Genomic DNA, 23,996 nt, shown 5'->3' on the forward strand with positions numbered 1-23,996 from the left:
ATTCTAAAATAAAGATCTCGAGTAAGAGAAACAACAAAGTTATGTTTTCTTATGCTGTGACGGCAAATAGTTCGTATTGTGGAACAATTGTTCTTTTCATAAATTTATTGAGCAAGATAATCTTATTATCAATAGGTAAGTGAAAAAAAAATGATTTTAACGAGAAAGATATTTTGCATAAATAGTGAATATTTAGAGTTGATTATATTATATTGTTTTCATCTTATCTTTTCTTCTCCCTAGTGCCGAACTACGGATTAGTTTTTTTTAAAAATCTACTTGAAAAATGCTCTTTAATATGCAAGACTTAAACACACCACCATAAGAGAATTGCATTGAAAGCCATTGAGTTTGGTACATTTTGAATTGATTGTTATAAACTAGCATGGCATTTTTTTAAGATCTCGATATACTTGAAATTCTATGTATTTAAAAAGATCTACGTTTGGACGCTAGAGGCGACTATCTAGAAGAATAAAAAAATATCGAAACTCTCATGGAAGACACATTATTAAAAAATGATAAAATGCAAAATTACAAATATATTTAAATGAAATATCATATTTCCAATTAACAATAGATTTTTATTCCAATTATGTTCCTATATTTAACAATGGAATATTTCGCAGAATGAAATAAACAACAGTTACAGCTAAGACGCAGTCTTTGTAATGCTGCCCCTTTACTTTTACGCTTACACGTGGAAGTAAATTTTAAATAATTAAGTTTTATAGGAATTTCTTTAGATCGTTGAATTAACCCTAGCTTCGAAAACTGACACTTTTAGGAAGCTAAAGCAGTTTAATTTCGACGAAGTGAGTAATTTGATACCTTTATCTTTAGCTAAAATTCAAGGAAATTTAATTTTAATTAACTAAAAGCAACGATTTGCAACTTCAGTGCTTTACCCATTTACATGCGAAATTAATTACATAGGCTAGATACACAAGGGTTTATTTCTAAGCCTGTGTTACCCCTATATTTACCGTAAACTTTATTAGATTGAATAATTATGAAAAGTGTTATGAATGAAATAATCCTAGTTTTAAAACGATTTTATCTCATACGTAAAGGAGATTAAATCACATAAATTTGATTAACTTTCTTTTAATCTGTAACTATCAAAAATCTTTTTCAAAATATTCTTTGACAAATCTGCATATTGAATAGCACAATTTTGCGTTAATGCGTAACATATATTGGCTTATTGTTAGCTGTTTGTTATCATTGTTTTCTTATTCTTAGCTACAGATCATAAATTCTGATTATCTTTCTTTCTTATTATTATTAAATAATTAATTCTTTACAATGCGTTTTTTGTGTGACCTTAATTGCTGCATATTCTACGCTGAGTTAAAAATTATTGTTTAAATTACCAGACTATTGTGAAACGTTTCTGTTCGTTTTTTTCTGTTTCCTGTAATTTTTCACGAAGCACTTTTGTAACGATTCTGGTAAAATTAAAATATTGTTTTAGGATATGTGATAAAATTTGGTAAATGTTGTAATTTTATCATGATACCTTAGAGTAGGGCATACAAATTCGGTTAACTACTATAAATAAAGGTTATACTATTAATAAGATTCATAATTTTGAAAACCAGAATTTCCATCAAATCGTTAGCATATGAACGGAAAAATTTGTAAATTCATGGTTTAAATACTGTATATTTTAGTTTTATTAGCTAGAATTAAATATTTTTTAACATTTTTTTACCAAAAATATCATTACTATACAGTGCGGTAATTTTTATTGTCTGATTATTTGGTAATTTAATCTGATTTTCTTTTCTCCATTGTGTCTACAGACGTAGAAATTTTGTTCAAAAAGAAAAAAACTAGATAAAATATATTTATTATGAGATAACAGAAACATTATTCAGGTAAGCACAATCACAACACGTTGATATTTTACACGCAAGCACTTTGTAGCCCAATAAAAGGTTAAGAAACGTAATTATACACTTGCAAGTGCTACATCGGATATAAATCGTGGCATTTGATTATTCTGAAGCTAATCAAGCACGCTTGACGTCGCTTACAGGTATCCATTAAAATATGATTTAAATCATATCGTTTGGCATAATCACTTCCCTTCTACTCGTGCTGTAAGTACCTAATTTGTATGTTTTGATTTCTCTGTATATGAAGAAAATGATAATATTTTTACAATGGGATACCTGCAAGTAACGTAGTGTGGGTATCTTGATTCTGATTGGTTGTTGAAACGTGGCATTTGTTTACTTTGGCAACTGTTATTTCCATTCTATTTCTAAGTCAAGCCTGTCATGTATCAATTCTCTTAAGAGACATATGCTATATTCTTGCACAATGATTCTATCACAAAGATTTCGATCCTTTTACTATATATTTCTTATTTAACACAAAGACAGACATGAAGCCTCAAAGAACACATACAAACAAATTATGCATCAAAGTTGCCAGGTACACAAAACAAAAATATATCATGATTACAATAAAATACATAAACAAAGTACAAATATAAGTTAAGTAAAATATGAAGACGAGAAAGAATTATATTTCAACCAATTCGATGTGCGATACGGCACGGTATTTTATTAACTTCACGGGAATTAACACTCTAACTTATGTGAAGAAACTTAGCTTAACCTAAACATGCCACTTCGCTTACAAGTGATCACCTGGCACTGACGTCATGAGTCGCATATGCGGGTATTCGTGAACCTCTTCTTGAAGTGCAAGTACACAATTATTCATTAATCATTGATTTCTATTGACTGAAAATTTTAAAAAGATAATTGTAAGAATATTTCATTTTTTAGTAGTTATTTAAGAATTTTCTTTATGCCTCTTAATTTTAAACATTTAACTTTTTGAAATGAAATAAAGCGTTTTCATGTATTAAAAAAACTAGATAAAATATATTAATGCGAGTTTAACGAAAAAATATTCAGGTAAGCACAATCATAACACGTTGATATTTTACAGGCAACCACTTAGTAGCCCAAAATTAAGAAACGTAAAAGGACCTGCAAGTGACGTCATCATTTCATTTTAGGACATTTATCTTTAGATTTTTCTATATATGAAGGAAATGTTAATATTTTTACAATTATTCAATGATTTCTTTATTTGCATTCAGTTAAAAAGATAATTGTAAGAATGTTTAAAATTCTTTTCTAAGAAGTTATTTAAGAATTTACTTCATGCCTGTAAATTTTAAGTATTTGACTTTTTTTTAAATAAAACGTTAAATAAAACGTCCATGCATTAATATTTTCAGTTAGCTTTCCAGTGAATTTTATATAACGATACTTAAAATAGGACATGATTATTAAAATATTTTTAAAATAATTTTATTCAGCATACCAATGTTTTGCGATATCTTTTTTTTTAAAGTTAGATTAATTTTTATTAGTTTATCATTCGAAACAGAAAAAAACGTATTGCTGGAATTAGAAATAATTCATTTCATAATTTATCTAATAAATAAAAAGTTGAGAGGGAAAATGATTTTTGCTCTTTTTTTTCAAATTAACTGCAGTTTTAAACATCTCCTCTTAATTGGGAAAATTGAAACTAAAATCATGTCTATGTTCTTTTTTAAATTCAAATTTAAGTTTTAAAGCATTTTATTACTATTATTGTAATGAAAGGAACAAAGAGATTAAAAAGATTTAGGTTACAAATCACGTGAAAACTGATTACTGAAATCACGTGGTCCCTAATGGTAACCATAAAAGCGATTGAGCTTATATTCATTGAAAGAAATAGAAAAAAAAACATATAAAACTGGATGTATGCATATAAATTGAATAGCTTACAACTTACTATAGTGGCTAAATGGGTGTGGCATTAGGAAAAACTGACAGTCACTGTTCTTCTTAAAACATATAGGGATTGATATAAAGTTAAAAGGATATATCAGTATTGTTAATAGTTAATAACAATTTCTTTAATTTTTGTTTGATGGAACTTTTGTTAGGATTATTCTGAAGGATTATTAGGAATATCCCTGAAGAATTTCGGAGCTTCTTTTGGAATTTCTTGCTCAATATATTTTTTGAGGAATCGGTATTTGGTATATTTCGTTCGATCTTAGTGGGTTAATGTTTTCGCGTTATTGTTTGCACTCATTTCCGTTCATATATAAACAGAGACAGATTTTGTAAGAAAACTTATGATGAACTGGAAGAATGTTTAAAATGATTAATATTCATTGTGTTATAAATACCTACATGGATAAAAAAATTCTGGAAAATCGCCATACTGTATAGTAATAACATTTCGAGAAAAAAAATTCTAATAATAAAATGAAAATACACGGTATTTGAACTATTCATTTGGTAACTTTTCCGTTCATATGATAACGGTTTACCGGAAATTCTGGTTTTAGGATTGTAGTTCTTATTACCACTCATTTGGTAAAAATACAAAACGGAAAAGTTAATTTAGCTGCACAAATTGGTTTATGCCACGCCCTGATGTAGCACGATAAAATTACAAAATTTTACTACATTTATTTTTAATTTTACCAAACTCTATACAAAGCGCTTCGGCTTCTTTCGGTGTTTCCATAGAGCCTGAAACACAGCAAATTTTACCTTATTCTGGTAGTTTTAACCATACTTTTATTTCTTCTCAGTCTTGTAAAATGTTTATGAATTTCATTTGAAGTCCATCAATATTTTTTTATATTTATGTGGAGGTCACCTTCCTAAATCATTACACCATAAATAATTTATGAATTTAATAATAAAGGATTGATTCAGTTTTTTTCTAACTTTTTTATTTTTATTTTAAGTGATAAAATTATAAAGTTAGAAATCTTAAATGATTTGGCACATGATTTACGTGAGATTTCTTTTTGAGATTTGAGTTAATGTACAGTTCAAGCTACTTTACCTAATTTAAATTTCAAATGTGTTTGCTAACGTCTGCTAAATTTAATTTATAAATAGTGTTATAGAATAATAATTCAAATTCCATAATAAATTCTCAATAATGTTAGTTTCAGATCAAAAACCATATAATTTAGTTTCATCGATATTAAAATTTAAATCATTGTCCAAAATCAAAGCAGGAATTGGGTACCTGCAACTCAGAAATAAGAAAACAGATTAAATCAGCTGGTAGAACACAAACAAGACGGCGTGTTAACGTTACAACTTTAGACTCAGTTTATTATCACGCTGAATTAATTTTCGGATCAGATTTAATTTGTAACCGACGTCAGTGTGGGCGCACAACCTGATTGGCTACTGAATCGTGTGAAAAACAAATGCTCCGAAAACATCTAATTAGGTTCCACACCCCCGCTTCGTTGCTTGCAGATACCGATCCTTTTTTATCTACATTTATAATAAAATTAAAATTTTCTACTGAATCAGAGAAATAAAAAAGAGATGTGTCGTCAGCAAAATGTATGCCTTTAATGAATAATTTTAACTTCCATAAATCATTGGCGCGATAGTTTTCCTTGCTTGTTTATATTTTCTAAATGCACTTGTTTCTTGATGAATAGCATTTTAACAAATATATTCTCTCGAAGAAAATTCAGGCAACTTGGAAAAATCATCATATTACTTCACGTTTTTAAAGCTCTATGATTATGCTCATAATCAGGGCCGGATTAACCTATAGGCACACTAGGCACGTGCCTAGGGCCTACGAAATTCAGGGGCCTACGAAAAACTTGGGAGAAAAAAATTTGTTGACAAAAATAAAACGTGACAAACATTTTATTAAAATAGCATTAAATCATTTTTTTTTCTATTAGTAAACATTTAACCTACCTTGCAAATTTATTTATAAATAATTTCAAAAGATTTACTTTTGACAATGTTAATTTCCTTCACTTAGTTATCATAGTAGTATCATGAAAACTATGAAGCTATTTGTAGTATAAATATTTCTTGTAATTAATCTCACTATCAATTTCACTGTTTTCTTTGCTGGTTTGCTGTTGTATTGTTGACCTGAAGTGTTTACATAGTTATCGATCGAACTAATCATAATGGTATTATCGATATCAACTGCAATATCGGCAGTATGTCGGTATTGCAGATATAGTTCGATAAACAAATTTGTAAATTAAAATCCATATTAATAAAAATGTAAAAAAAAATATGCAAGAAAATTTTAGCATATATTTTGAAAAGAGGGGAGGAGTGGGGGAAGGAGGGGAGGGCCCCAAAACGGCTATGCCTAGGGCCTACGAAAGGTATAATCCGGCTCTGCTCATAATTATGAGTATAGTGATAGTTATTGTGTTCTAAATATTATATAAGTATGCAGGATTTTTTTTTATCTAAAAATAATAATTGATGATTTTTTCTTTTTATATGTATTAAAAAATTGCTAGGGTCGTCATCGCTGTTTTCAGTGTTTGACTTAACGTTACATTTTGGTTTGCTATGCAAAGCATATCCGATTTAGCATCCTGAAATTACTAAGGTTTAAAAAAAATTTATCTAAATCATGATGAGATTAAAAAATAACATTGCCTTATTAGTTCAAAAATAATGAACTGTTAAACTTGTCGGAACTAATACCAAGCGGGCCGCTGTACGTGCCGCAAGATTGCACTACTAAAAGGTCCATATTTGTTTACGAATACTGAAATCCATGCTACAAGGGGCATATTTGTATATGAACTTAACACAATTTTTTTATAAATTATAATTTTCTCAAAAGTTATTAAAACTTATAGTGCATTTTTTTTGCAATTTTTTTCAATACTTTTTTTTTTTGCTCTGTTTGGGTTGTATTTAATTTTTTCCACGAAAAAAATATAAAACTTAAGCATTTTAACGTACGGTGCAAACCTGAACGTACGTAAATAAATGTGCAAAGGAGTTCCTCGAGAGAGGAAAAAAACTTTACTAATTGTTCATCAGTTGGAGAATCATTAATTGCTAAATATGTAGAAAAAAAAACATATTAGCGACTGTGAAATGGAACTCGATGATTACGCTACTGCAATGTTAAATTTGATGTGGTGATAGAACCACTTCGAATTATAAAATTAATGAGAAACTCTTAGTGCGTTTTGGCATTTTCTTTCTTTAGAAAATAATTATCAACCCTATGTTGTAGAAAAATTTATCTCTCATGAGTTTTATTTTATAAATTTGACTTGAATTGACTAAACTAGGCGAAGCCTCCTAGTTTAGTAAAAAAAAATTTAAAATAAGAAATTTTTTAAGAGTACTAAAACTGGAGAATATAATTTCTATCGTGAATACATATTCAAGTCTTGAAATGTTCTAACTTAGAAAATAACATTTAATGTGATAGCCTTTTATCGTTTTTTTTTAAATCATCAAGTATCTAATTAAATCTAAAAAAATCATTTATAGCAGGATAAACTGGTTGATTACGTATTTTAAAAAAAATTGTGCTAGTGGGTGAAGCACTGTAGTAAAAAACTATTTCCATAAATTAATTTTTTCTCAAGATTCTTATTTTTTCTGTGTCATCCTTTTAAAAATTGCAAAAATATAAATGATTCAAAATAATAGGTGCATCAAAATGCTTAGGTCATTACTTTTAATTTTCTCATATTCATCTTGAGACTTAAATCGAAAGTAAAATTGCTTTTTTTATTTCCTTTAAATTAAACTAATGAAATATATCATTATTTTACTTGATATTAAATGCATGATAATTATGCCAGATGATTCACAATTAATTTCCTAACTTTGATAAGTAAATATAATATAATATAAATATATAGAGAATAGAAAAGTATACAGGCAGAAATTGTAGCCCTGCAGCGCCTCTGTATTTCAGCTAGAAGTAAGGGTTTTTCCGAGATTTTTATCCAAAAAAGTAAATATTTACGCTGTGCATCATTTTCAAACATTAATTCTCCACCAAACGGAAAAAATTCTGATAAAATTACTGCATTAAATGGGAATGGCACTTCTTGAAAAAAAAAACAGCATATTTCTGGGTAATAAAACCGAAATATACGGGATTTAAACCATTCATTTGGTAATTTTTCCGTACATATGGCAACGGTTTACTGGAAATTCTGGTTTTTCAAAATTATAATTCTTTTTATCCCGCATTTAACAAAAACTGAAAAGCAAATTTATCCAAATAAATGGTCATTATGCTTTGCTTTAAAGTCCATGATGAAATTACAAAAGTTTAGCACATTTACCAAATTTTATCAATTAAAAACCATATTTTATTGTTAATTCTACAAAAACAATTACCGAGGAACTTCGGGAAAAATTATATAGCTTTTTGGTTATCCATTTAGCTAGAATGTGGTAAAATTTAGTAATTTTATCAGGATACCTTTAAGCAGGGCATAAAAAACATATATTCGGTTAAATTTACTTTTCAGTTTTGTATTTTTTACTAAATAAGTAGCAAATAGAACTATAAATTTGAACAAAATTCCAGTAAACGTTACCATATTGACGGAAAAGCTACTAAAAGAACATGTTAAATACCGTATATTTTGGTTTTATTAACCAGAATTATTTTTTTTCCATACAGTGCTCCAATTTTGCAATAATTATTTTTCTTCGTGTAGGTTATTTTTTTCATATTTAAACGTGCCAATATTTTTTTATGTACTTGAACAAAGTAAGGTCTTTTTTTCCTTTGTAACTGTAAGTCTCTAATAATGGAACTGCCCTGTAGTTTTTGACTATAAAATCTGATTTTTAACCCTTTTAGACGTTGGAATATTATATAGAAAATATTTTTCAGATATCATAATTGGAACTTCGGCCATAAATAGCATATTCCAAGAAAAGATATTTACTTCAACTACATCTTATTTAAAGAATAATGGTTGCTAAAAACAGGAAATAATGTTTTGATGCGAATAGATTTGCATTCCAAGTAAATTATTTGCATTCCAGTAAAGTAGTCGCAATCTGGGAGCAAAAAAGTTGAGTTTATGAGTTGAGTTATAGTAATGAGACTTACTGTTTTGAAAGTTCATCAGTCAAAATTTGGTAATGCGTCCTTTAACTATCTTCACATCAATGCAAAATCTCATTCATTGCTCATTTTTTATTCTCAATTATTACTTTTATGCATCTTTAAAGTAAATTTAAGTAAACTGTGCTAAAACACACATTTGCTTATAATGTGTTAACATAAATAGCGATTTCATTGAAAATTTCGCACTTTTGTATCTTATATAAAGTATAAGAAATATATGTAATTATGTGCGTATAAGAAATATCAACTTGCTCTATAATTAAACGCCAATTAATATCTATTGTTTGATAATAATATTACGCATTTTTCAATTTTTTAAATGGATATTGTTTGTTTGAAAACAAATGAACTTTTATTTCTCCCTTCCATTCCCTTTATACTTTTTTTTTTTCAATTTTTTATCTCTTTAGACATTTTAATTATATGTATAGTTCTTGACAGAAATACAATTATTATCGCAAAAGGATATATTTATTCCCAACTCTCTAAAATTACGAACTATTACATTCTCCTTTTCTCTCGACAACTTTTTTCAACCTTTATGATACGATTTTATTTTCAACATATGATAAAACTCAAAATATATTCCCACGAAAGAAAAACGAAAAACAAAAATTCGATAACGCGTGTTCCGATAATGGAAGAAGATAAAATATGTTAAATTTATTTCCCTCATACCCACATACGTCGGAAGAACGAGAAAAAAAAATTGTTTCGCCTTTTCTGAATTTTCGTGGACTTTCAGAATACCCAGAGAGCTCCACAGGTGATGACGGAGGCAATATCCCGTTAAGCGCATGCGCTCCGTCCCACGCTGCCTAAAATGAATGGCGAAAATCCCCGTTCTTGTCGACCAAAACATATCGACGTATCATCTCATGGAGATCAACACGTGTTTCGTAGGAACTAAGTAATGCAAGCAAAGCAAGTCGGTCCATCCCTATAATTGCATCTGGCATATTGGAAGGGCGCATCTGGTATAAAACAGATTACGTTGAGGAAGGAAAAATATTAGAGAGAAGGGTATGAATTTTTCCTTGTTTTATGTAAGGGTAGATTGCTTTTTATTTTAATGTATTTTTAAACAATTTATTCTGAAACGTTTTTTATGCAATACAATAATGAGTGGGATGTTATTTGTTTTATTAGTTGAAAATACTGAATAAATTAAAACAAATTATTTATTTATTTTTTAATTTAATGTTTTTAATGTAATAAAATAATGAGAGGGATGGTTTGTGTTTTATTAGTTGAAAATACTGCATCTGGCATAAAACAGATTACGTTGAGGAAGGAAAAATATTAGAGAGAAGGGTATGAATTTTTCCTTGTTTTATGTAAGGGTAGATTGCTTTTTATTTTAATGTATTTTTAAACAATTTATTCTGAAACGTTTTTTATGCAATATAATAATGAGTGGGATGTTATTTGTTTTATTAGTTGAAAATACTGAATAAAATAAAACAAATTATTATTATTTTCCTTTTTTAATTTATTGTTTTTAATGTAATAAAATAATGAGAGGGATGTTTTATTAGTTGAAAATACTGAAAAACATAAAACAAATTATCATTTTTTTTTAATTTAATGTTTTTAATGTAATAAAATAATAAGTGAGATGTTTTGTGTTTTATTAGTAGGAAATATTGGAAAAAAAATAAAGCAAATTTTTTCAAATATTTATTTTAGAGCATGATGAGGAGATAAAAAAATAAACCAAATAAAAGATGGGAAATAATTTAAATGCAGGGGTATAAATTTTTTTTCAAAAAAAGGAAATTAAATTGTTTTGTTTATGCATTGTAAAAAATTCGGGATGAAATTACGGTATTAAATACCGGTCTTTGGGGGCATCATCCGTAAAATCAATTTTTACCGTAAAATATGATACCGTAACTTTAACAGTAATATTTATTTAATTAGAGTGGTTCAATGATTTTACCCGAGGGTGCGTGGTATCGGTCCTTGTTAAACTGTTCAACCGTTAAGTGCTCGACTTCGCGAGCAGGTAGTTGGGCTACCAAAGTAGGGGAGCCATCCCCTCTTCAGATAATCAAAATTACGATGACATGTCTTCGGATCATTATCAGGGATTTTGGATATCTCCCAGAACGTCGCCAATAGCCCATTGTGCAGTTCTAGTGCGACGTAAATAAAGTACCTACCTATCAATGATTGAACCTTAATCATTAATGCAAAAAATTACGGTATATCGAATTTTTGCTCCGTAACATATTCCGGTAAAATGAATTTACGATAAAAGTAAAATGAATTTACTGTTCTTTTTACTGTAATTTGATCAGCAGTTTTTTGGAAGTATATGATATGCGAATTTTAAATTAATTTATTGCCAGAAATTCATAAAAAATATTGAAGCAAACCTTCTTGTTTTATACTTGTATGTATTTATAATTCTTTTTTTTTTATAAAAATGTTGTAACAATTGATGTTTTTTAATATTTTTATGTGACAAATTAGGCAATTTTTGGTACTAAATTGTGTTGTATTTAAACAAGATAGATTATAAATAATTGAGTTCTTAACATAAGACTGTACTTTTAATCAGTTTGCCTCCAATTTAATTTATGTCAGAAAGTTCTTAATGCAAAAAAAAATCGTAATTTTTTTGTAATAATTTTAAAACTAGTAATAAATTTAAGAACGTAGTTATTAAAATAATGTAAATAAGTTTAATATTTCTTCATTCAGCAACCATCCATTTTAAAAGAATTACAGCGTTATGCCTGAGTTAAACATTTATATTTATAGAAATGTTAATTTTCTTAAATCGATCAAGAAGGAAAAAAACTAATAAAATTACTGTATTGCATGTTAATGATATACTTGGTATTAAATAATATAACCTTGGTTAATAAAACCAAATTATAAGGTATTTAAACCATTTATTAGGTATTTATTGGTTATAGCGGTAAAGGTTTATTGCAAATTCTGGTTTTCAAAGTTATTGTTCTTATCACCGCAAATTTAGTAAAAAAGACAAACTTTAAAATTAAATTTAAACGAAAAAGGATTTTTATGCCATGTTCTAAAGTATCTTGATAAAATTACCAAATTTTTACTACGTTTATAAAATTTTATAATACATTACAAAACTGTATTTTATTGTTAATTTTTTTTCAAAATCATTAGCAAATCGTTTCGGTTAAAATCACCGAGTTTTTTGATATTCCTATGGTGCCTGAAACATGATATACCTTACCATATTCTAGTAGTTTGAACCTTACTTATTTTTATTAGTGTGTAATTAATTTTCAGAAGTAAAATAATATGGCTAAGTTATCATGCAACAAGTTTAATTCATGCTAGTGTTCAACATGCTTTAAAATTTCTAAAGGTTTACTATAACGTGAATATCTTATAAATACAACAGTGTGCACAACACTAATGGAAAGGCTGAATGTTTTGTGCTGCAATAACTACATAGTTAACAACATATTGAGCACAAATTAAAATAGAGGAAGATATGAAGTTGTTTCTTTCAACAGTTATAAAACTCAGAATAAGGAAGAAAAATTATAGCTTGGCACAAGAAAATAGTATTACTTTTTAGTACCTAAACAACGCTTTATCTTCAACTATTTCAAGTTGCTCCATTTCTCTTATTAAATAAATACGAAGTATTATTCTGACTTCCTGTTATTCTAAATGAATAAAATGTATAAAAAGTTTTTTTACTGTAAATAACTTGAACAAGAATAATAATTTAAAGTTGAATCTAAATTATTAATTTTCTTATTTAATTTTCCTACATTCAAGAGAAATTCCTATGAAATATTTGCATAGAATATCAACAACAGAAAAATCCCATAGAATAGATTATAGTTTTCGTTATAGTTTTTGTATTTTCTAAAAGGTGCATTTTTTTATTTTATTTATTTGTCTATTTTTTTAAATTTATATTTTAATTATCAATTAAAACAACAATCAAATAAAAATAATTAGCCTCTTAAGAAAAGATGAAAAGATTTTCCTACATTCAAGAGAAATTCCTATGAAATATTTACATAGAATATCAACAACAAAAAAATCCCATAGAATATACAATCTATTTTACTTAATAGTTTTCGCTATAGTTTTTGTGTTTTCCAAAAAGGTGCAATTTTTTATTTTATTTATTTGTTTATTTTTTTTAAAATTCATATTTTAATTATTAATAAAAAAAGCAATCAATTAAAAATCTCTCTTAAGAAAAGATGAAAAGATTTTCCTACATTCAAGAGAAATTCCTATGAAATATTTACATAGAATATCAACAACAAAAAAATCCCATAGAATATACAATCTATTTAACTTGATAGTTTTCGTTATACTTTTGTGTTTTCCGAAAAGGTGCAATTTCTTATTTTATTTATTTGCTTTTTTCAAAAATTTATACTTTAATTATTAATAAAAAAAACAATTAAATAAAAATCATTAGCCTTTTTAGAAAAGATAAAAACGAAACAAAATATATAAAAAAAGCATATAGCAGTGCAGTTCACAAAGGAATTTCTAATAACATTAGATTCTATTCTCATAAAATTTATTGTTATTAGTTTATTTGCAAAGCTGGAGGAAAACTTTACTCTAATATCCCTGTTTTGACATACACAAATGTTGCACAGACTAAATGTTTGTTCAGAATATGACTTATTATCTATCTCAACTTAACGTGACTGCGATTAGAATTTTCAAAAACTCTTTCTACAATCAGGTCTATTCATTTAACAAACTCTATCTGGTTATTTCCTAAATACAAATATCAAAAATTCAATCAGTATTTCTAAAAATATTTTTTCTTCATTTTGGTTTGCTTATTGAATAACATTGACTGTTTTGCTAGGAAACTATTTATCCAATTATTGCATTTTAAAATAGTTTTTTTATATTTTTGAATTTTAAAGTATCTATCTTATCATTGCATATTTAAATATCTATTCCGCCATTGAATTTTTAGATATCAATCCCCTTTTAAATATCTATTTCATGAATGCTTCCTTAAATAAATATCTCAATCATTGTATTTTAAAAATATAAATTCTCATTAACATTTTAGACAATCAAAAATTATGACTTTTATTATAACGCGAAAACCTAAAAAGTAAACATATTTATGTTTGATTCTGGGAACTTAATTTTTATTTAGCTTTTGTCTTATACTGCAAAAGTTTGCTTAACAATAACAACAGTTTTTTTTTAATATTTTTGAATTTTAAAATCGTATCATTGCATAGTTAAATATCTATTCCGCCATTGAATTTTTAGATATCAATCCCCTTTTTAAATATCTATCTCATGAATGCATCCTTAAATAAGTAACTCAATCATTGTATTTTAAAAATATAAATTCTCATTAACATTTTAGACAATCAAAAATTATGACTTTTATCATAACACGAAAACCTAAAAAGTAAACATATTTATGTTTGATTCCGGAAACTTAATTTTTATTTAGCTTTTGTCTTATACTGTAAAAGTTCGCTTAACAATAACAAGAGTTTTTTTTTTTTTTATATTTTTGAGTTTTAAAATATCTATCTTATCATTGCATATTTATATATCTATTCCGCCATTGAATTTTTAGATATCCATCCCCTTTTTAAATATCTATCTCATGAATGCATCCTTAAATAAGTAACTCAATCATTGTATTTTAAAAATATAAATTCTCATTAACATTTTAGACGATCAAAAATTATGACTTTTATTATAACGCGAAAACTTAAAAAGTAAACATATTTATGTTTGATTCTGGGAACTTAATTTTTATTTAGCTTTTGACTTATACTGTAAAAGTTTTCTTAACAATAACAAGAGTTTTTTTTCAATATTTTTGAGTTTTAAAGTATCTATCTTATCATTGCATATTTAAATATCTATTCCGCCATTGATTTTTTAAATATCCATCCCCTTTTTAAATATCTATCTCATGAATACATCCTTAAATAACTATCTCAATCACTGTATTTTAAAAATATAAATTCTCATTAACAATTTGGAAAATCAAAAATTATGACTTTTATCATAACGCGAAAACCTAAAAAGTAAACATATTTATGTTTGATTCTGGGAACTTAAATTTCATTTAGCTTTTGTCTTATACTGTGAAAGTTAGCTTAACAATAACAATAGTTTTTTTCTAATATTTTTGAGTTTTAAAGTATCTATCTTATCATTGCATATTTAAATATCTATTCTGCCATTGAACTTTTAAATATCCATCCCTTTTTTAAATATCTGTATCGTAAATGCATCCTTAACTAACTATCTCAATCATTGTATTTTAAAAATATAAATTCTCATTAACATTTTATAAAATCACAAATTATGACTTTTATCATAACGTGAAAACCTAAAAAGTAAACATATTTATGTTTGATTCTAGGAACTTAATTTTTATTTAGCTTTTGTCTAATACTTTAAAAGTTTGCTTAACAATAAACTTGATTCTAATCATGAAAAAAAGTTCAAGTTTTGAGTTTGCAATTTGTTACCGTTAAATAATTTAAATTATTTTAATTTAAAATGTCTAAAAGTTACATTTGGATAAAGAAAATATAGTCTCGATGGTTTCAGTATTTAGAGAAAAGAAAGTCGTCAATTAATATATTTTTTGCATATGATATTTTTTGTCTTCATCTATTATAATACTGTATTTAATTATGTCTGTTTGAGCTTAATTTTTCGAATTAGTTCTATTACTATAATATTATTTCTTTAAATATTCATATTAGTTGTAATATTTAAATTAGTTTTCTTTTTTAATTTTCACTCTTCTCCATGCACTATTCTTATAAATATCTCTTTGTGCGAATTGTTAAAGTTTTTTAGCAACTCTTAAAAAAACACACCACTAGAAACTTTTATATGAAATAAAAAAAAAAAACAAATTAATTAAGCATTTCCCACTGAAATTCTCTAGAATTTTCCTTCTTCTGCTGTAACTGCTTTTAATGTCACAAATTAAAAAAATTTTTTAAGTATATTAATTTTTACGAAAATTTGAGAAAGATTTTTAAAATTTTTATCACTAAACCTCTAATACATAAAATTATTTTAAGTGGGACTTAAAATTGTATAAAATAAGGTGTTTGGCGTTTTGATACTTTTATTTGTTAGGCTGCACTTTCAAAAGTAACGATACTAGATGAAAAGAAGAAAAAATAAATAACACCGTTTTAATTATAATTAGAATCCAAATATGTTTTAATGCACAATTCTCAATATAAATAAAGATAAAATAATTAAGGAATGAATTTAAAATTATGAAATAACAGTGAAGCAAGTGGATACATAATAATAAACCTAACGCTGTTAAAAAAACAATAATAATATGAAATAATTTTGAACAAACTATATTTTTCATGTGGTCTAAAATGGATCAAATAATTTTATTTTTGTCAGTCTTTAAGCAAAAAACTTGAGTCACATCAATTTTACAAGACGAGAGGTTACTTCTCAGGGCTAATAATATTACGAAAATGATTTCTCATAAATTTACTAAGTTTGACAAAAACCTTATGACATAATGAAAACTTTAGTTATATTCGCTTATTTTATTTCACTTTATTATTTTCATCTTTTTAGTTTTGTGTTTGTTTATGTCTAGAAAGGGTCGAAATTACTATTGACGTTAAAATATCAAACAATTTTATAACTGCATTTTGAAAAAAAAAAAAAAAACGTTGCTTGCAATGGAATTATGAACAAAGTTTAAGTAGAAATAAGAGTACTCTGGCTAATTGGAGAGAGGTTGGAAATATTATTAATAGAAATTCTATTTGTTGAAATAGAGAATTCTGCTTGAAACGGTCGTTAAATGTAGCCATCATCATTTATTGTTATCCAGCTTACAGCTAATAGTTAAAAGAAGAGTGCACAGGTAAAATAGGGAAGAGACGAAATTTTGATTGGTTATAAACTCTCTTTTGATATAATATGGCCAAAAATTCAGTTTGTTAAAAATCGATTTAAATGGTACGGTTATCAAACGCAGAGGACCACAAGAGATTTGATAGCCATATGGATCAGAGGAAAATTATCTTAACTTTTAACTTTGATTGAATGTAAATTAACTTTAATAAAATAGTGATTAGCCGCTTCGAGTGGTCCGAAAGGGATTGCAAAATGCATTACTAAAAGCTTCATTAGAGATTTGAATAATCTAGCTAGTTTGAAGTAGGTAATATTTTGTCCACCAACACGAAGGCGAGTATATAGAAAACGTGCAAGTAAAATAGTCCTCTATCAAGAGTTAAAATTCAAAAACAATCTTTGAAAATGACATTACGATGTTTAGAATTACTTTCCGAATCAATTTTATGCAATAAAATTGTTATTTTGTGTATTTTTTTACTACAGCTTAGCATATAAACATTGTAATTTTTAAATTTTTTGAGAAGAAACTGGTTGCGTTAAATCTAAGAGTATCATCATATGAAAATTTTACAAATCTATCATTAAAATTTAAATTCTTACAACAGTAAATATTGAATTTTTAAAATTTATACCATTTTATTTTTTTAATTTAGATGTTTTGCTTCATTTATGGAGTCTTACTTGACGCTGATAATTACACTTTAATCCGATTTTCCAGACCTTTTTGACAATATTTCCTTACAAGCACAATTTTCAATAAGTAAACAAACATTTATACAAAAATACAAAATTATAACGATTGGCCGATATTTTGTGATGTATTTTTGTCAGTACAAGACGGATACTATCATTCACAACTATTTTAGATAGTGATCTAAAGTAATATTTTGAGCCTAAGCTCGTAATTTCTTAATAAAGGTTTTCATAAGTCCCAAATTTAAATATTAAATAGAGTAATTTCTTATTAAATAAAGCAAGATGTATCTTAAGTGTTTCAGACACAGCAAAACATTGTAGAAATAGCAATGTAGAACAATGCAGATGTGTGTTCTTCCAGTTGCTTTCCAGTTGTTTTTGTTATATGTATTTCAACAATAGAGATGATTTTAGCACATATTTCAATTAATTACCTGTATCATACTTTGTAAAAAGTGCTATCTTTGTTTAATTGTGATAGCATAAAACATTATTTCTTTTAAGGCTATATAAAACAAGATAAAAAATTTTATTATTCCGAATAGAAATACTATTTAATTTTTAAGAATATTTCGGTTTTAGAAGTGATTTTGGAAAAATATAAGAATTTTAAGAAGTTTTTTTTTATTATTTCTTTATAATATTTATAACTCGCTATTACTTTCACCTACTTGAGGAGAAAATGACACTGTAATCGATCAAAAGATTACCTTTACGCTCTAATGAAATTTCTTGATTAAACTGTCTATTTTTGGAAAGACTTGATGACATTTATCTAATTGTGGATTCTGCCACAGTTGCAACATTCTCACTAAATTAAAAAATTCTATATAAGGAAAGTTCTAGTTAATTATTTTCCCAAATAGAACAGTTTTTTAATTGTGCAAAATTGGTTTTGAATTCGTAAAAGTTCCCTACTTACAATACAATAATCGGGCTTTTTCAAACAGCTAACGTTATCATAACAAATTGTAAAATCTTTAGATATTTTTTATCATCTTGGCACCTTTTAGATATATGGGGTAGCTGTGAGTAAACATACTTTTAAGTTAACAAGGAAATATGCCATTTATTGCTCAATTAACCTGATTTATTTCAATCACTTTCCAATAAGCCCATAGTGAAAGTTTATTTTATAGCCTTATTGTATTATTAAAAGAATTTATTAAAAGTTTATTGCAAAACACCTCTGCAAATTCATTCTGATAGAGTAAGTCTTCTATTATCCTAAAAAATGCTTAGGCTTATCTTAATGACCTAAAGATTTTTTGACAAAGTACCCGGAAAATATATATATATATACAGCTAATGGACGGAGTGTATCAGGTCGCATAATCTAGTGCAAAAGTGTACAACCAGAAAGTCACGCTTCCCGCAAACTTGGCCAAAGACGGTTATTTGGAAGATTTGGAAAAGGGGGTACTCTTTTAGCTCATTTTCGGAGTACGGGTATCGATAAAGCTTTTGAAGTTGAGATAAAATCATCATATCGAGACACAAATCTACAACGACGAAAATAACTTTTAAAAATACATTCGCATGCAGTTTCTTTAAGTTGAGAAAAAACCATTAAAGAATTTATTTTCTGTTCAGACGAATATTCACAACTGCAATATTACAAATATAAAATTCTAGCTCTATACATTTAGAAATATTTGCACAATTTTTAAGCGTCTTCAAAAATTGATCGTTTAATTGCAGTTAGTAGAGCATTTTAATAAATTTTAATAAAATTAAGAAAATATTAAGCAATATTATTAAATATTAATTAATACTGCCCTTGAACCCGAAACAGTCTTCTCAAGGTGTTTTTTTTTTTTTTTTTTTTTTTTTTTTTTTTTTTTTTTTTTNTTTTTTTTTTTTTTTTTTTTTTGTATTATATAAGTTACGGAAAGGAGTCGGTTTTCTATTAGATTAAAATTATTAACGTGGCCATCAAATGTTTAACGTTAAAAAAAATCAAGGCTCACAATTCGCGCAATTGACATTTATTTGGTATTTACGTTCTTTACTAGAAGTAATCGATATATCATTGGAAAATAGTCTTCATTTTGGAAAAGAAATAAAAATATTTATTCTTTTTACAAATATCGAGGAAGAAAACATTTTTACTACTTATTTTACCTTCACTAGTTGCTGCAAAATGGATATTTTAAATTTGTAAGTTTATTAACAAAGAAATTCAGCTACCACCATCCTCAAAAAAATAAAAAAAATAGTATGTTGAAATGTCAACATAGAGGAATGTTGAATATAAAAACCTAAAAGGAAAATTGAAATAGGAGTTATAAAAACTTTTTACTTTTAATTTCAGAATTTTCTTCAAACTCTCAAGCCATAATGTAATTACTCTTTCCTTTTTCTAAAGTCTTATGTAAATGATTTTTTTTTTCTGCACAAGTTAAACTTTTCAAAAAGTACATTTTATTTTCTTCTGCTGATATGTTTTTGGTTTTACCTTTGAATAGTAAAGGTCATTCTGTTTATCTGCTCAAAAACTTCTTCAAAAGTTTAACTAGCTCCTTTAAAATATTAAATTATCAAAGTTTGTGAATGACATGATAATTTACTACAGATATTTTATATTTTAAATTTTTTTTAAACTTTGGCCACCTTACTTCTTTAATAACTTTTCGCGAAACGTAATTATTGTTTTTCATTTAATTAAATAATTGCACCCAAACAAATATTGCACTCGACTTTTTAATTCAATCGTAAAAAAACAGAAACGAATTTAACAACATTATTAAGTAGATTAAAACAAAAACAATGTGACTCAAAACTACTGAAGTAGAGCTAAAATCATCCTTCTTTTTGAGTAAAATGTTTTTGCTCTATATATTTCTATTCTATAAGAAATATTAAAATAATCAGTGTCTAAAAATGCTGAACTTCCTTCAGAAAAAATTTTTCTAAAAAATTGAAAGTTCAATTAATTTAACCAAACATCTGCAATTTAGAATCGATAATCGTAAAATCAACGTATGTCAAAACTAAGGTAACGGTACAAATTATCCTTATTTATCTCAAATCTACAAAATGTTTTTTTTTTTCGGAAATTCCGTTTAAAACATAAAACTCCGGTTTGTCATTTTTTTTAAAGTGAAAAAACATAACTTTCGAGAGTGAAATTGAAATTTATGGCATTTAAACCATTCATTTGGTGGTTTTTCCTTTCATATAGTAATAATTTACCTTAAATTCTATTTTTCAAAATTATAGTACTTATTACCACACACTTAGGAAAAAATGCGAAACTGAGAAATAAATCATGCTCTAAGGTATTATGACAAAATTACCAAATTATACCATATGTTTACTAAATTTTACCAATTATTTTAAAACCTTATTTTATTGCTAATTTTATAGAAATCCTTAACAAAGCACTTCGGTAAAAATTTACTGAGCATTTTAGTGTTCCCATAGAACCAGGAACTCGGTAAATTTTACATCATAGGGTTGTTTTGACCATACCTTATTTCTCAGTGTAAATTTTAACCTTTTTAGGAGAACATTAAAATTTAATGTTATGTTCGAGTTCCTAATATTAATTTTATTATATGCTTAAAAAGTTCGAAAGAAAGTGCAAGTGTATAAATAAATTTATAAATTTTTAGAATATAAATGAGATTAATTATTTTAAAGAACAGCGTAATTTTTTATTGCATCGTTTAACAATACATACATTTATTTTCTTGACAATACTAATGAAATTTGCATTAATAAAGCCTATATTTCTAACGAAACTTCCTTTCTGCTTCTGTTTATTTTATCAGTGTGTCTCCAGCATATCCTCATGAGTTAACATCATTGCGAATACAACTTTCAACATCCATTTCTCTGGAGATTTCGATAGAGAAATGGATCTGGGTAATATTTTGGATTTGTCAAATGTCCTTGGATTTTACCAATTCGATTTGCGGAATAGAACTCATCATTTCCAGGACTATTTCTAAACATTGGACAATTTGTCGTTCCTAAAATTGCTAATTTATTTCTTCAAATCTATCCAAGGAACAGTTGTGAAAAGTAGACTGTTTTATATAAATCTATCTTGTTTGAATTGAACAATGATTGACGCTTCTGTGTAGTATTTATTGCATTTTAGTTCGCAATTATGATAAGAGGTTGTTTCTCTTTTTTTTAAACAGAAACAGCATAAATTGTGGTATACAATTTAGTGGTGTAAATGCGTTGCAGTTCGTCTTTGTCTTGAAAGTTAAAGACTTTTTCAATCCTGGTTTAAGTAAATTGGAATTGCACCTAATTAGTTTGTGTAAATAGTTCTGAATTTCTCGTTAATGACAAGTAAAGAAATCGGGATCTTTTAACTTAAGTGAGAAATTAATTTTCTGTTCAGTAAGAATGCGACGATAACAATGAGAAATTGTTTCACACCATTACGGTTTTATGCTATGTATTTCACTTAACCCTGAAAAAAATTATGTTTCTTTTTTATTCAAAATAAAGTAATTTTACAAATACTAATAAAGCTCAACATTTTTCAAAGAGAGAGACAAAATCTAAATACTTTCTTTGAAGATTTTTTTTCCGAAAAAGAATGTGCTGTATAATAATTCAAGTGACTCGTCTGACACTTGACCTGCAGATTATAGATAAAAATTTGGGATATATGTTCCAATTATTATTTTTTTTACTTCTTTTATCAAAAAATTTAAATATTCCAATCTTCTGTGTAGAGCCAACAAAATATTTCATAATTAACGAGTGGAATATCTAAAATAAGTGCGTGGTAAAAAATTCTGGATCGAATTCTGGTAAAAAGTACTGACACCTTGAGTGCGACATCCATAAAGTACTTTTATTTTTAATACCGTAAAACAATACTGTAAAAATAGATTTCACTGTAAAAAGCACTGGCACCCAGAGTGCCTGTACTTTTTTATCCGCAATTTTTTACAGAGTAAATGATACAGAAAGCTATTTATGAATTTAATTATAATAGTTAAAATAACAATTTTATTCCAGTGTAATCAACAAAATGAAGGAATACCGAAAATGAAAATGAAAAGAATAACTTATAAAATGCATGTGAAGAAATACAGGGAGAATTACATGGCTTACTTTAAAGGCGAGAATTTACCAAGCGGAACAATATTACCCTACTTTAGGATAAATATTGGGGGAACAGATTTTCCGACGCCAAACCCCGGCATTCCGGACATCCGCCGTTTCATCGAACAAATCCGAAATAAACCAAAAAACAGAAGGAAAAAAAGACAGTTTTTTTTTTCCAATAACACTTATTGTTATTCACCCTAAAGGCGTGGGTGACTTAAACAACAGAAAAAAAAGAAGAAGAAAGAAGAGAAAGAGACACAAATTTTCTTCATTTAATGCAGTTTTGGATTTTCCTGTTTCCTCGGTAAATTCATTGATTGAATTCGACGAAAAAGTGTTTTATTGATTTAGCGAAGTTTTCTGTTAATTTTTTAGGGGTAGTTAGAAACAAAAGATGTCTGATAGAATAGTATTCAAGAATAGTTTAAATTAACAAGATTCCCAATATATGTAAATAGAAATTATTATTTGAACTTTGAAAATGCAAAGTGCATTTTTTGCTGGAGGAGTTGAAACAATTATTTTCGTCACACTTAAAATTTCATTTGTTTTTAAAGCAAATTAAGTGGTTCATTAAAATACTTTACAGGAAATGCAACTTTTATTTGTCTGTTTCTTTTTACTTCTTTGCAGAAGGAAAGTAATTATTTTCAATTCAATTTTAATAGGAAACGATAATTACACTTTAAGTTTTTTATTTGTTTCTGTTTATATAACAAACTAACTGTCTTAGTTTCAAGAACATTTTCACAAAATGCAACTAAAATTGACAATTCAACCACATTTATTATGTCTTATGACATTAGGGAGTACGCTTTTTATTTTTGATACTTTTATGGATTTTTTTCTTCACATTTGTTCAGGCAGACACACACATGCATATTGGAAAAAGAATGTAATGTATTGTAACATTGATTTAAAACAATGCGGCAATGAAATTTTTAACACCCTTGTCCCTTGTTAAAAACAAGCAGTTATTGGTAGAAAAATTGTTTTAGACGTCCGAAACTTGGAACATCCTAGCACAGTGTAGATGAGGTAAATTAATTCAGATTACTTAACAACAGAAAGCAGTTACATATTGATATTTTTGGCAATACTTTTTAATTATCTTTGAAATAATATCTCTCACCAAATCAAAGTATAAAAGAGAAACATTGATACATAAAATTTTCAATTTTTCATCAAGGAGGATTTTTAATTTATCTTCAATTTTGAAATCTGTGAATGTTTTGAAATGCTTTAAGAGAATGGTTACCTAATTTGCTGCAATGCTCTTTATCAGACGCAATAGGTTGCAAAAAAATTAATCAAAATTTAGTTTTGAAACTTAAATTTTGGAAAACCTTCACCTATGTCACCTATCAAACGTTCACATTCGTCATACA

General features: G+C 26.8%; 1 protein-coding gene across 2 annotated transcripts in view; it reads left to right on the plus strand.

The window, feature by feature from the left end:
• The first annotated feature begins 9,591 nt into the window (after positions 1 to 9,591).
• The window catches only part of LOC107439326 (class A basic helix-loop-helix protein 15-like), a 144,147-nt gene continuing 129,742 nt past the window's right edge, over positions 9,592 to 23,996 (plus strand). The window contains exon 1 of one of the 2 annotated variants that reach the window (XM_016051881.3): positions 9,592 to 9,975. The gene's annotated coding sequence lies outside the window, so the exon portion shown is untranslated. Of the gene's footprint in view, positions 9,976 to 10,145; positions 10,267 to 23,996 lie in introns of those variants that run through there. The other variant, XM_071183485.1, reaches the window with a different exon arrangement.

This window comes from Parasteatoda tepidariorum, chromosome 7 (assembly GCF_043381705.1).
Source record: "Parasteatoda tepidariorum isolate YZ-2023 chromosome 7, CAS_Ptep_4.0, whole genome shotgun sequence".
Classification (NCBI taxonomy): domain Eukaryota; kingdom Metazoa; phylum Arthropoda; class Arachnida; order Araneae; family Theridiidae; genus Parasteatoda; species Parasteatoda tepidariorum.